General features: G+C 38.6%; 1 protein-coding gene across 1 annotated transcript in view; it reads left to right on the plus strand.

Moving 5' to 3' along the window:
- CNTNAP5 (contactin associated protein family member 5) overlaps window positions 1–13,095 on the plus strand; it is a 1,031,770-nt gene that overhangs the window by 751,776 nt on the left and 266,899 nt on the right. The gene's annotated exons all lie outside the window — the stretch shown is intronic.

Genomic DNA, 13,095 nt, shown 5'->3' on the forward strand with positions numbered 1-13,095 from the left:
GCGAATATGTAGAAAAAAAAATATTGCCCAGGGAACTGGGTGATATGGAATGAGACCTTCAGAATATTTTATTTGTCAAGATTTGGCAGGCTCCAGCTTATCTTCCCTTCATGGGTCCCTTATTTTGTTATTTATTATTTTATATATTATTTATTAAATAATTTCTCATTATTTAAATACTACTTATTGTCTTATATGTCCCCATGGATCCTTTCTGACCCATTTTTGAGCTCAGGGTTTCCCACAGCATGAAACACAATGTTTTATATGGTACATGGATGGACTTAAAAGACATTATCTGTGTTTTAATTTGAACATATGTTGCTTAGTTGCTCAGTCATGTTCGACTCTTTGCAACCCCATGATCTGTAGCCCACCAGGCTCTTCTGTCCATGGGATATTTCAGGTGAGAATACTGAAGTGGATTACCATTCCCTTCTCCAGGAGATCTTCCCGACCCAGTAATTGAACCTGGGCCCTCCTACATTGTAGGCAGATTCTTTACTGGCTGAGTTACCAGGGAAGCCCAAACATATGTTAGGAAATATATATATATACAATTACCACATCAAATTCATGGTTTCAATACTCTTGTTAGTAAGAACATAGTATAAGTTAAAAGGAAGTTAGTATGTTTAAGGTCAGTTAAGAATAAAATATATGAATAAATAATAGTGTAGGAAGATATGGTCATAAACTCAAAGCTGGTTCTGCTATGGCAGAAGGTTAGGAAGTGCTAGGATGCTTTTTCTTCTGCTGGAAGCCTAGGATCTGTTATATTTCCATGTCTCACCTCTGGTCCCACTTTCAGAGTGGGACCTTTCTCATGCATGACTGCTGATCACATTTCTTCTTTCCCTTCCAAGGCTGCCTCCTCCATGAAGCCTACTCTGATTCATGCAGGCCAAGTTAGTGTCTGTTTTCTCCACTCCCTTTATACCTGCTTCATCTTTTCATTGTATTATTTATCCACTTTTGTTTTAGCCAATTGTATACCTAGAACTAGCATGCAAACAGTATTCATTTTACATTCACAACACCTGGGTTTGCATATGCTGCTGCTGCTAAGTCGCTTCAGTCATGTCCGACTCTGTGCGACCCCATAGACGGCAGCCCACCAGGCTTCCCCGTCCCCGGGATTCTCCAGGCAAGAACACTGGAGTGGGTTGCCATTTCCTTCTCCAAGCATGAAGTGGAAAGTGAAAGTGAAGTCGCTCAGTCGTGTCTGACTCTTAGCAACCCCATGGACTGCAGCCTACCAGGCTCCTCCATCCATGGGATTTTCCGGGCAACAGTACTGGAGTGGAGTGCCATTGCCTTCTCCTGGGTTTGAGTATAGCAGATGCCAAATGATGAGTTTTGATTATATGATTTCTCCAGACTTCTCTTAAAAGAGTCAACAGCTCCACAGTTGCTCAATCCCGTGGTGGTACCTAGAAATGATTTCATGATTTGGCACAGTGATCACATTCTCATCTTTGGAATATGTACTTCTCTTGACTTTGAATATTCAACACCCACCAGTTTAGTTTCTACCTGATAATGCTTTCAGTATCTTTTTAATTGGTTCTTTCTTTTCTCCTCACCCTGAAAGTGAGGATTCAGTCTCCAGACTCTGCCCTGGTTCTCTTCTTCCTCTGTTCATTCTCCCCTGAGGCTTTAATTCAGTCTCATGCTGAAGATCCAAATTTGGATCTCCAGCCAAGGTTCCTTTTCTAAATGCAAGATTCATATAACCACCTGCCTCCTGGTTTCACAATGCTCACAAATAATTTTCTGATCTTTTCCCACATCTGCTCCTCCAGGATGCTTTCCCAGACATGTAAATGGCAGCTCATTTTGTCAGATGCTGAGACCAAGAAACCTGGGAGTTTTCCTGGATTTCCCTCTGCTGCATGCCTTCTTTCAGCTGGCTGTGATCCCAGTATAGTAAACCACTCTCACCACCACTTGGTCTTTCCCCAGACCCAAGCAGCAGCATCTCTAATTTGGATTGTTACAATTTCCTCCAAGATGGATTTTCTTGCCATTTCCCTTCATTCTCCAGTTGTTCTTAAAAGCCAGAGTCTGTTTCTCCAACTACAAAGATCCAAAATCTCCCCATCTCACTTAACGAAAGACTAGTGACTGCCCAAGGCCTCCATAATTTGGACCCAACTGACCCCTGTATATCTTCACCAACACTTCCCCCCACATTTTTTTTTTTTTTAAATTATACTGCTCCTAGCAGGTATGGAGTGGTATGTCTTTTTGGTTTTGAATTTTATTTCTTTAAGAATTAATGATGTCCCAAATCTTTTCATGTGCTTGTTATCATTTGTATATCTTCTTTGGGCAAATGTCTGCTCAAATTCTTTGTTCATTTTCTATTTGGGTTTTTGTCTTTTTGTTGTTAAGTGTTTTACCTATCCTAAATACTAAACTCTTCTCAGATATATGATTGTGAATGATTTTTCCTATTCTCTAGTTTGTCTTTTAACTTCATTGATAGCATCCTTTGATGTAAAGTTTTTAATGAAGTCCAATTATCTGTATTTTTCTTTTGCTGTTTGTACTTTTAATGTCAAAACTAAAATCCACCTTAGAGCTTTTGAGTTTGTTCCTCCACATGCAGAGCTCTTTTCCAATTTACCACATGCCTTGCTCCTTTAACTTGGCATACATATAAACCTTTTCTCTTTATCATGTTTATAATTGGAAGCCTGCCTTGACCCAGCACTCCCTAGCCCCAATGTTTTACTTCATCAGTTACTTCCATATGATATGTTACTTAATTATGTATGCATATTTCCAAACTTTATGTCGGTAAGGCACAGACAAGTGGCTGCTTACAAATTCTCATATTGCCACATCTGGAGCAGAGCTGGCTACAGGGGAGGTGTTTGCAGAGGAGTTCAGCTTATCACCAGGAGAGTGATTCTTACTGTGTATAAGCAGTTTTATGCCCCTTTCCTCACTTGTCTTTGACTTCAGCTGTTATTTCATCATTGGCGTAATTATCAGCAAAATCATCACTATACAGCAATATTTAGAAAGTTTCCACTTCCTCTTGGGGCCTAGCTAATTATAGCTATAGAAGCACACATTTGGGGTTTTTCGGGACACTCAATTTAAAAATAAGTTAATTGAGCAATGTAACCCAATTTTTGGCTCAAAAAACATGGGCATAAGAAACAGTGATAATGCATCACTGCTTCTGAACTGAGCTTATGACCTTGCATCAATGTCATAACTTTTCAGAACCACAGTTTCCTCATCTGCAAAAAAGGTTGCTATGAGGATTAAAGAAAATCATTCCCCAGGAGACACTCACAGTGTGGATTGTATGCTCAATTTCATTTGCTAGTAAGCCAGGCATAGCATAATTTAAATGGTAGCTACTGTAAGGAATATTAAGGTTATTGGTAATAATAACTCTGTTGTCTTAAACAATGGGAGTACACAGTTCTAAAGCACTGAATCATTAAAAAAAAAAAAAAACAAAAAAAACTTAACCTGTGCATAGAATGTGTTCTTTTTTTTTTTTTTTTTAATGCATCTAACAATGATTAGAAGGACTGATACTGAAGCTGAAACTCCAATACTTTGGCCATCTGATGTGAAGAGCTGACTCATTGGAAAAGACCCTGATGCTGGGAAAGTTTGAGGGCAGGAGGAGGAGGGAACGACAGAGGATGAGATGGTTGGATGGCATCATCAACTCGATGGACATGGGTTTGGGTGGACTCTGGGAGTTGGTGATGGACAGGGAGGCCTGGCGTGCTGCGGTTCATGGGGTTGCAAAGAGTCAGACACGACTGAGTGACTGAACTGAACTGAACTTAATGATTATAGTGGTGGTGGTAGTACCAATGATGATTATTAAAATGAGAATTGCTGCTGCTGCTGCTAAGTCACTTCAGTCGTGTCCGACTCTGTGCGACCCCATAGACAGCAGCTCACCAGGCTCCCCCGTCCCTGGGATTCTCCAGGCAAGAACACTGGAGTGGGTAAAATGAGAACTACTGAGTGATAAATCCGCAATTCCTTATAGGGTATCAGTAATTAACATCACAAGGTAAAGATATTTGTGAGTTACATTTTTTTCTGGCTCTTAACTTGATTTTCTAAATATTTCAGCCAACCTATGTTTAATATTCTCAATAAGCTTAGTTCACAGGGGCCACTTTGCGTACAAAATAAAGTTTCTACCAGGATAATAAAAGCAACCTCCATTTATTGAACACCTACTCTGTGCTAGAAAATCAGGCTAATTACTTTGTGCAATAATGTTTTAATCATCACCCATACTATTTTTCTGATTTTGTAGAAAAGCCCTTGAGGTACAAATGGAAGTAGAAATTGCTACAGTTGCACAGCTAGCTATGTGGGATAAGTAGAGATATCAACTCAGTTTTCTTTCTCCTGACTTCAAAGCCTTAAAACATCTTCACAATAATAAGGTGCTATTAAAAAAATTATAAAAATGTATGTAACATGCTGTGAGATTTGTTCATTCAAAGTCTATAGTTCCTGGTTTAGGTATATTCATAAAGTTGAAAGTATCACTACAGTCTAATTTTTAAGAATATTTTAACCTATCCAAAATAATACCCTATGTATTTTTATATTCTCCATTCTAGCTTCCAAACTGCCTTACCACTCACAATGTCCCAATGACAAGTAAATACTAATCTACCTTCCTATTCTAGACATTTCACATACATGTAATCATACAATATGATATATGATCTATCATAACTGGAAATTTTTACTTAGCATAACATTTCAAAAATTCACCCATGTGGTAGCATGTATCTATGTTTAATTCTCTTGTTGTCAATTAATATTCCATATATTAATCATTAACATATTATTGATATTTGGATGTACCATGTTTTCTTTATCCATTTATCAACTTATGAGCATTAAGTTGTTCCCACATTTTTGGCTAAGATGAATAATGCTGCTATAGTCATTAATGTACACTTTTTGAAGAGAAATAGGTGTTAATTTCTCTTGGATATATACCTGGAGTGAAATAACTGGGTCATATAGAAATTCCGTGTTTAGCACTTTGAGGAACCGCCAAACCATTTCCCAAAGTCGCTTTACTGTTTTACACTCCCATCAGCAGTGTATGAAGGTTCCAGTTTTAACATATCCATGCTGTTTCTGATCCTCTGTCTTTATTTTCACTGTTCAGGTAGGTGTGAAGTGGTATCTCATTGTGACCATGTAATTTTCCTAATCACTAGTTGCTGACCACTTTTTCATATGCTTATTGGGACCTTTTATATCTTCTTTAAAGAAATGTCTATTCAAATTATTAGTACATTTTAAAATTTGATTATCATTTTATTGTTGATGCATAGGAGTTTTAAATATATTCTGAATAATATTCTCTAATCAGAAGTAGGCATTCTTCAGAGATATTATAGGTTCAGTTTCAGACCACTGCAGTAAAGAAAAATCATAGTAGAGCAAGTCACATGAAGTTTTTACTTCTCAGTGAATATAAAAGTTATGTTCATACTACATTGTAGTCTATTAAGTGTGCAATAAAATTATACCTAAAAAATGCACATACTTTATACAATAAATTCTTTATTGGTAACAATGCTAACCATTATCTGGCAACAGAAGGGTTGCTACTAACTTTCAGTTGTGCAAAAAACATAGCATGAAGCACAAAAAGCAAAACCTAGTAAAATTAGATACATTTGTATGTGATTTGAAAATATTTTTTCCAATTCTGTGGCATCTTTTCACTTCTTGATGAGGTCCTCTGATGCTCAGCTCTTTAAAAATATCCAATTTACACTTTTATTTTTTATTTTGTCATTTGTGTTTCCTGGTGTTATATGTAAGAAACCATTACCTAATCCAAAGTCATAAAGATTTATTCCTGTGTTTTCTTCCAGGATTTTTATAGTATTAGCTCTTCAATTTAGATCTAAGATTCTTTTTAAGTTATTTTTGTTTATGGTGCAAGATAAGGGTTCAAGTTAATTGTTTTGGATAGATTATGAAAATTGAACTAGCTTATAGTTGGACTATTCAGTAGTCCAACTATCCTAGTCTCAGTTCAGTTCAGTCACTCAGTTGTATAGGAAACTTTGTAACCCCATGGACTGCAGCACGCCAGCCTGCCTGTCCACAAACAACTCCAGGAGTTTACTCAAACTCATGTTCATTGAGTCAGTGATGTCATCCAACCACCTCATCCTCTGTTATCCCCTTCTCCTCTCACCTTCAATCTTTCCCAGCATCAGGTTCTTTTCAAATGAGTCCATTCTTCGCATCAGGTGGCCAAAGTATTGGAGTTTCAGCTTCAACATCAGTCCTTCTGATGAATATTGAGGACTGACTTCCTTTAGGATAGCCTGGTTGGATCTCCTTGCAGTCCAAGGGACTCTCAAGAGTCTTCTCCAACACCACAGTTCAAAAGCATCAATTATTTGGTGCTCAGTTTTCTTTATAGTCCAACTCTCACATTGATACATGACTACTGGAAAAACTGTAACATTGACTAGACAGACCTTTGTTAGCAAAGTAATGTCTCTGCTTTTTAATATGCTGTCTAGGTTGGTCATAACTTTTCTTTCAAAGATTAAGTGTCTTTTAATTTCAAGGCTGCAGTCACTATCTGAAGTGAATTTGGAGCCCCCCAAAGTAAAGTCTCTCACTATGTCCACAGTTTCCCCATCTATTTGCCATGAAGTGATGGGACCAGATGCCATGATCTTAGTTTTCTGAATGTTGAGCTTTAAGCCAACTTTTTCATTCTCCTCTTCCACTTTCATCAAGAGGCTCTTTAGTTCTTCACTTTCTGCCATAAGGGTGGTGTCATCTGCATATCTGAGGTTATTGATATTTTTCCCGGCAGTCTTGATTCCAGCTTGTGCTTCCTCTAGCCCAACGTTTCTCATGATGTACTCTGCATATAAATTAAATAAGCACGGTGACAATATACAGCCTTGATGTACTCGTTTTCCTATTTGGAACCAGTCTGTTGTTCTGTATCCAGTTCTAACTGTTGCTTCCTGACCTGCATACAGATTTCTCAAGAGGAAGGTCAGGTGGTCTGATATTCCCATCTCTTTCAGAATTTTCCAGTTTATTGTGATCCACAGAGTCAAAGGCTTTGGCATAGTCAATAAAGCATAAATAGATGTTTTTCTGGAACTCTCTTGCTTTTCACATGATCCAGCGGATGTTGGCAATTTGATCTCTGGTTCCTCTCCTTTTTTTTAAATCCAGCTTGAACATCTGGAAGTTCATGGTTCACATACTGTTGAAGCCTAACTTGGAGAATTTTGAGCATTACTTTACTAGCATGTGAGATGAATGCAATTGTGCGGTAGTTTGAACATTCTTTGGCATTGCCTATCTTTGGGATTAGAATGAAAACTGACCTTTTCCAGTGCTGTGGCCACTGCTGAGTTTTCCAAATTTGCTGGCACATTGAGTGCAGCACTTTCACAGCATCATCTTTTAGGATTTGAAATAACTCAACTGGAATTCCATCACCTCCACTAGCTTTGTTCATAGTGAGGCTTCCTATGGCCCATTTGACTTCACATTCCATGGTGTCTGGATCTAGGTGAGTGATCACACCATCGTGATTATCTGGGTCATGAAGATCTTTTTTATATAGTTCTTCCATGTATTCTTACCACCTCATCTTAATATCTTCTGCTTCTGTTAGGTCCATACCATTTCTCTCCTTTATTGAGCCCATCTTTGCATGAAATGGTCCCTTGGTATCTCTAATTTTCTTCAAGAGATCTCTAGTCTTTCCCATTCTATTGTTTTCCTCTATGTCTTCACATTGATCTCTGAGGAAGGCTTTTTTATCTCTCCTTGCTATTCTTTGGAACTCTGCATTCAAATGGGTATAACTTTCCTTTTCTCCTTTGCTTTTTGCTTCTCTTTTTTTCACAGCTATTTGTAAGTCCTCCTCAGACAGCCATTTTGCTTTTTTGCATTTCTTTTTCTTGGGGCTGGTCTTGATCACTGCCTCCTGTACAATGTTACAAACCTCTGTTTGTAGTTCATCAGGCACTCTATCAGATCTAGTCCCTTAAATTTATTTCTCACTTCCACTGTATAATCATAAGGGATTTTATTTAGGTCATACCTGAATGACCTAGTGGTCTAGTACTTTTCCCTACTTACTTAAATTTCAGTCTGAATTTGGCAATAAGGAGTTCATGATCTGAGCCACAGTCAGCTCCTGGTCTTGCTTTTGCTGACTGTATAGAGCTTCTCCTTCTTTGGCTGCAAAGAATATAATCAGTCTGATTTTGGTGTTGACCGTTTGGTGATGTCCATGTGTAGAGTCTTCTCTTGTGTTGTTGGAAGAGGCTGTTTGCTATGACCAGTGCGTTCTCTTAGTAGAACTCTATTAACCTTTGCCCTGCTTTATTCTGTACTCCAAGGCCAAATTTGCCTATTACTCCAGGTGTTTCTTCACTTCCTACTTTTGCATTCCAGTCCCCTATGATGAAAAGGACATCTTTTTTGGGTGTTAGTTCTAGAAGGTCTTGTAGGTCTTCACAGAACTGTTCAACTTCATCTTCTTTAGCATTAGTGGTCGGGGCATAGATGTGAATTACCCTAGTCTAAAATGATGTAATTATGAATGTAAAGGCCTTGTTTTGGAATCTCATTTATATTCCATTGATCTGTGTTTATTCCAACATCACACTGCCTCAAGTATTATAGTGCTCTATTAGGTTGTGCAAATGGGAAGTAAGCATCCTTTAACTTTATTAATATTGTTTCAAAATTGTTTTAGCTCTCATTTGTCCCTTGAATTACCCTGTAAATTTCAGAATTCCCATGGCATGTCAATTTTTGCAAAGAAAAAGCTTTGATTTTGATAAGGATTGTTCTGATATATATGTCAATTGGAGTGTTATTGCCATCTCATCAACATTAATTGTCTGATCCTTAACAATGGGATGTTTTTTTCATTTATTTAGATCTTCTTTAATTTACTGCAACAATGTTTTCTAGTGCATGAATCTTGAAATTATTCTGCTAAATTTATTCCTAGTTTTTTTTTCTTTTTTGATTCTATTATAAATATCATTATATATATATATATTTATTTTATTATATACTATTTTCTTCATTTTATTTTTGGATTATTCATTGCTGGCATATAAAAATACAACTATATTTTGTATATTTGTCTTATGTCCTGCTGGATTCTTAAACTCATTTATTCAATCTGTAAATTTTTAAGTTTAATTCCTTAGGATTTTCAATATTCAAGATTCTGTATACCTTAAATAGAAAATAAGCTTCCTCCAGGACATGAACATCATCTCTTCATATCCCCATAGCTTAGATCAGTGCCTTTGTGTGTGCATGTGCTCAGTTGTGTCCAACTCTTTGTGACCACATGGACTATAGTCCACCAGGCTTCACTGTCTATGGAATTTTCCAGGGAAGAATACTGGAGTGTTGTCACTTCCTACTCTAGGGGATCTTCCCAACCCAGCTATCAAACCCAGGAGACTTGCATCTCCTGTTTTGGCAGGCAGATTCTTTACCACTAGTGCCACATGGGTAGCCCCAGATCAGGGCCTGGCACACAGTAAACACTCAGTAAATGTTTATAAAGCAAAGTGAACATTGTATACCTTTCATCAGAACCCCACACACATGGCAACATCTCTGTCACAAACCCATTTCAAGCAGGATAACAAAGAAGGGAGAATTGTCTGCCTGACCCACATAGTCCTTACTCGAGGTGGCAAAGGCCAGAGGCAAAGCCACAAAAACCAGGCAAGCCTTGGGAAGGCACAGCAGAATTCACCACCCTCCACTTTAGGAGGCACCTCTGTGGTGGGGGAGACAAATAAACCTGGGAGATGACAAATCTCAGGTAGCTGAGCTGAGCTAAACTCTGGCCCTTCCTGGTGATGTACAAACTGGGGAATGCAGTATCTAGGAAGGAGGAGTTTTATCCTTTCCTAATAAGAAAAGCTTGCCATGCCACCTCAATTTTTCATGGCTATTGAAAATAATACCACCATTATCAGCTCACAGCTAATGATTCTAAAACACTTCAAGGTTTACCAAACCATCACCTCTGGTGATCCTCAGAGCAGCCCTATTGTGAGGGCCAAAGGACAGGAATCTTTATTCTCCATTTTACAAGGGAGAAAACTGGTCAAGGAACTTTCCCCAAATCATTAATCAAGGTAAGAGGAAGAGCTGAGCCTGATGGTGGGTGCATGCTCAGTCGTGTCCTACTCTTTGAGACCCCATGGACCATAGCCCATCATGCTCCTTTGTCCATGGGATTCTCCAGGTAAGAATACTGGAGTGTGTTGTCATTTCCTCCTCCAGGGGATCTCCTTGGCCCAAGGATCAAACCCACATTGCCTGTGGCTCCTGCATTGCTGGCAGATTCTTTACCTCTGAGCCACTGGGGAAAATCCCAGAGCCGAGCCTAGAGCCCAGCTTTCTCGAAAGTGGTCCCATTAAAAAAAAAAAAAAAATTACTTCTTTTGGGTTTAAAGCAAAATGAACTTCTTTGCTAATTCTTTTGGGTACATGGCTGTTCAGATTTTCAGGTGATTTAGTATCCATCCAGTTGTGCAGCTGCCTCTCCCTCTCTCTATTTTCTATTTAGTCTGTGGACAAACTAGTTGCTACAGGCTGTAACTTTGAAGTTTTTATGAAGTAGAAAATTTCTCTGATTATTGAATTTGCATCCTAAAAAGAGTATATCTCTTCTAGTCAGATGATCTCCAGGCTCTATGCTAAGTTTCTCATTTGTAGGAGGTTCAGCCCAACTTCTCTTTGTCCTTTAAGATGCAGCTTAGGTGTCCAGGGCTTTTCAAATGGCTCAGTAGTAAATGAATCTGCCTGCAGTGCAGGAAATGCAGGAGACACAGGTTGGCAAGATCCTGGGTTGGCAAGATCCCCTGGAAAAGGAAATGGAAACCCACTCCAGTATTCTTGCCTGGAGAATTCCATGGACAGGAGAGCCTGGTGGGCTACAGCCAAAGGGTCCCATAGAGTCTGACGCGACTGAGTACAGAGCAGATGGTGTGTCTTCTGGGAAGCTTTTCAGGACTCCCTAGATTGGGCTCTTTCTCTTGGCTTCCTCGGCCTCCTGTACTTTTCTCTACAGAAACATTGACAGCATCACTCTTTGCTGCTGTTCCCTGCGACATTGGGTTTTCACCTTCTCTTTATTGGTCTGAGTCAGCTACATGGGTAAGATGTGTAGGAAAGCCAAGATTTATTTTTCCCATCCATATTTCTGTGCCTGCCAAAAGCCTGCCATGTAGTGGGCTCCTGAGAGCATTTTCCAGATGTCCAAAGTTAATCTTTCCAGTTATCAGACATAGGTCCTACAAGTGCCTCCTTTGGTAGGAATTCTCTAGGCCACTAGCTTCATATCTCCTAAGTTTACATCTAGGTCCCGTGGGGCAACTACCGTGGATTACTTTTATTCCTGCATATGTAGCAATCTTTTCTGTTTCTTGGCATGTCTCATATATTTCTTTAAAAATTGGACATTTTAGATAACATGCTGTAACAACTCTGTTATTGGATTTTTTCTTCAGTCCTAGGTTTGTGTTTTTCTGCTGGGTTTTTGTTATTGCTATTTTCCTGGTTGTTGCTTATTCATTTAGTAACAATCTTAGACTAATTCTGTGTTTTGTATTTTCTGCAGTGAGGAGTTCTCTGCTAGTTCTTTAAGTTCTTATTTTTCGTTTTTTTTTAAATTTGCTTAGGCTGTGCTGGATCTTTGTTGCTGTGTACATGCTTTCTCTAGTTGTAACAAGCGAGAGCTACTCTCCAGTTATGGTGCCCAGGCTTCTCGTTTTCGAAGAGGTGCTAATTTTACAATGTTGGACTTGGGAGAGTATAGGCTGGGTTTAGCAGTAATTGCACCTTGTTACCAGCTACTGGAAAGGATGTTGCTGATTAGTGATGCAAAAAGAATATACAACCCATTGGGATACTTAACAAAGCAAATTGATTCTTTTACTTTGTCAATATTTGCTGCTGCTGCTGCTAAGTCACTTCAGTCATATCCGACTCTGTGCGACCCCATAGACGGTAGCCCACCAGGCTCCCCCGTCCCTGGGATTCTCCAGGCAAGAATACTGGAGTGGGTTGCCATTTCCTTCTCCAATGCATGAAAGTGAGAAGTGAAAGTGAAGTCACTCAGTATTTACTTATAGCCAAACAACTGGAGTGTCATCATAAACTTTCTCATCTATTGAAAATGATTTTACAGATTTTGGTTGTTATAAAATAGGTGGTAGTAGAGTGTCATACATATAGTTGTGTGTGTATATTCGGTTCATTTGTTTTAACTTGAGGACATTTTGCAGGCTAGTATCCACTAGTTTTAGAACCCGAAAGTAATAATCAAGGTTTTTCTTCCAGTTAATCTAAATAATTGAGGAGTCTCTGTAAATACAGTGTGGCTGAAATGTGTATATCATCGACCTGGGGAATGGTGTGCCCCCCGTTTCCCCAAACACTATGTAGGTGATCACTTCGACTGCTCAGTTATCCACTGTGAACACTTTAAACAGGGAAGTCTATTGAGCATGTTCCAATAATTTTAATAATGTTAATTTTTTCTGTTTGCTTCATCACTAGAAATCATGGGAATATGTGTGACTTTGCTCATCTTAAATTCTACCTCCTATTGAATTCTGGACACAGTAGGTTATATTGTGTACTGCATTTGTTTTCTACCATTTTCATGATAGAAAAGGAAAAAGAAAACAGCCCTCAAGTCAATCCTTTGAAATGTTCAGCAGCTAGCATTTATTGACTGACTAATCACCTTACTTTATTGAGTGAGTAATCATTTTATCTACACAATGCCACCAGGGAGGCAGTAAACTGCTAAATGCCACCTTGGACAATTCATTTTCTTTTTCTGCACAACGCCTGGATCCTTATAGCCAGATTTTATTGAAGAATGTCATGTTTCCAAAGGATAAAGTTTATCTTCCGTGAAACAGGCCATTTGCAAAATTAATAGGTAAATTAGCAAAGTGTAACAGCCCATTAGACCCACTGTCATAGTTTAGAATCTGGGTTGGGGAAAGGAAGTGAAAG

Source organism: Bos indicus, chromosome 2, assembly GCF_029378745.1.
Source record: "Bos indicus isolate NIAB-ARS_2022 breed Sahiwal x Tharparkar chromosome 2, NIAB-ARS_B.indTharparkar_mat_pri_1.0, whole genome shotgun sequence".
Lineage (NCBI taxonomy): Eukaryota > Metazoa > Chordata > Mammalia > Artiodactyla > Bovidae > Bos > Bos indicus.